We start from the raw sequence: 3,003 nt of genomic DNA, 5'->3' as shown, positions 1-3,003 counted from the left end.
GTTGGTCATGCTATTGACATGATAGTCGTAAAGATACAGTTTGATTTTCAGTAGGAATGATTTATTAACCTTTTTTGTTTGAGTTGGTTAGTTGCTAGCAATATCTTTGTGATCCTTTGTTGGTTAAGGTTATAAGGTGATATTTATCGTGCACACATTCGTATAGTAACTACGAATTTCTTTATTATCCAAAAAAACTCAAAGAGATCGAGAACAATTTCACATGTTCTTCTATGCTAAGGTTTGATTAATTTGACGTCGAATTATTATTAAATATATCAAAATTTATTCTTTTGAACACGAGGCATTTGGCTCAGTTGGGTGTATAGTTGCTTTATTGTTCAATTATTTGAGACAAAATCTTGATTTTGCTTCACTTCAAAACTATTGGAGAATAAAATGTATAACATGTTTATTTGTCAAAAGCAAATCTTCTGCACTAGCAATAGATACACATATCATAGAAGAGAATATTTTCCTTAATTATTTCTTTTTCCCTGGTGGGATCAAACCTAACATGACTGCATGAATCATAATCCTTTGCCCTCTTACACCTAATTCATAGTACTTTGACCAACCACGTTGCGTTGGGACCCTGGTCTGCATTTGATTCATGAACTCTTCTTTTTCCCTTGAACTCCCATCATTCATCATTAAATAAATAAACTCACACCTGCAAAATACGCAACAGGTGAAGGATGTATGTCTTAAGATCTTAGCTGACAAAAGATTACGAGAAAATAAATCAGCATAGGTTGTTTATACCGGGTTGTTTTAAACAAGAAGATCAATAAACAGTTTTTATGAAAAGTTTGTGATTATTAGGCCAATTGTCGAACTTGGTTGAGATTGTCTAATATTTATAATCTTAATCATATCAAACTGTTTGGGTGGAATTAGTATCAAGACATACCATATACGTGTTACTGCGTCTAGTTAGAATGTGTATATAACCAAATAATGAAGAGTTTATGAGGTGAAGTGGCGTCATTCACGGAGAGAAAAAGACTTTTGGATTGTGTTTGGCGCCATCATCTATCAGGGTAAGAAGTCAAGAGAAATTAGGGATTTGGATAGATTTTATTTATGTGTAATAATCTGTATAATTTGAAAAAGTAAATTATACTAACACATTATGAAAGTTTTACGTGAGTTCGAATTGAGAGGTAAGGTAAATCACACTATAAAAATTATATATAATTTGATTGAAAAAATATTAATAATAATCAAACTTGTAACTTTTTAACACGAGATTATACTCTATTCACTTGAATACTTAATCCTCCCTTTTAAGACAAATACATTATACATGCACTTTAGTTAATATTGGGTTTGTCTTAAGAATTTATGTTGTGGACCGTCCGACAACTCCCCATATTTCCACGTCCAAATCTATCCGATAAGATATTTTGCAATCAAAAACAGTTTTCTTCCCACAATTATCCTATGAATTTTCTACCAGCATTTACTCAATTATTACTCTTGTTAGCTACATTTGCATTGCTCTTTTTAGTCTCACTTTAGTTTAATTTATACATATATACATTTTATTTATTTGCATACACTAAAATAATTAATACCGAATAAAAAATATAAATCGCTCGTTGATAAAATAAAGTAGAAAGAGTAGTTAATTAATTAAATAGTGTGAGATAAAGGATCTTTTGGTGAGTGTGACATGTTCTTAGTGATCAATTGGTTAAATGGTAGTATCTAATTAGCCTCTTTGTGATCCTTTTCAGACTAAGGTCCCAATACAAACTTCACTAGAATGCACATTCATGTAACAGTGATTATGAATTTTTCCGTAAATCAAAGTGTAACTCATACATCATCATGAAACTTAGTTCAGCTAATTAAAAACATATATGTTCAAGTAAGAATAATATCTCTAATTACAAATCCATATTTAAAGATTTTATTTTTTAATTTGTCTTTAGTGCAAATGTGCAATAACCATGAATTATATTGCCCAATATAATAATGGGTTAGCATCTTTTCAGGTCTCAAGGTAGAGACAATACATTCGTGTTTTATTTGCCAACATCACTTGGACATGCTTACATGGGATAATGCTAAACTCCATACGGGGTCACTTATCATATCGTGTGTGAACGTGCATTGCATGATTGAGAACCTTTAATAGAAAAGAGGTTAATCCTAGTTTCGAATGTGTATTATATAATTTTTTTTGTTTTTAAGATTTTGTAAATAAGATAAATCACGTTATAAGGTGTTTGGTAAATAACTGTTGGCTTATTGAGTTAGTGATTTGATTAGTTGATAGTATTAGCTGATTGTAAAAAGATGTTTAGCAAATTAGCTGTTAGTTGATAGTTATATGCAAATGACATTCTCAAAAAACTAATAAAAAAGTTGTTTTGATAAGCTTTTTGAATTTTAGAATTTTGAAGCAATAAGCTGTTACAAAAAAGATAAATATATAACCAAGCACTTATATTGATTCTTTAACCATATCAAACAATTAATAGTGGTCAAACAAGTCAGAATTGACTGATAGACTAACTATTTTATCAAAGAGGGCCAATATGTTTTGATGAATCAACAATCAACAAGTTAGAAATTTCAACTTCAAGCCTCGTAATCGACAAGAATCAAATTTCCAACATCATGTTGTTAAGACTTACTTCACAAACTCTAACCTAATAACCTTTACACTACCATTTCATAACCGGGGAGGGGGGGAGGGGGGGGGGGGGGGTTGTACATTAATTTACTCTTAATTAAAGTTCAAAATACTAGTTAATTAGTTTGTTTGGGTGAAAATGGGAACTTGCCTCAACTACTCGAGAGTGTGTACTCATTACACATTTTTAAATAGTGATTGTGTGTTTTTCCCGTGAGTGCATACCATTGAGTAGTAAATACGAGTTTTTCTCGTCATAAAAAATAAAGAAAAAAAAACTAATTAGACCACCGAAAATGTGATTTGAGATCCACAAAAGCCTTCAACCTCCCCCCCCCCCCCCCCCCCCCCCCCCC

The sequence above is a fragment of the Ipomoea triloba genome, chromosome 12 (genome assembly GCF_003576645.1).
Source record: "Ipomoea triloba cultivar NCNSP0323 chromosome 12, ASM357664v1".
NCBI lineage: Eukaryota > Viridiplantae > Streptophyta > Magnoliopsida > Solanales > Convolvulaceae > Ipomoea > Ipomoea triloba.
Note: the sequence above shows the minus strand (reverse complement) of the source record.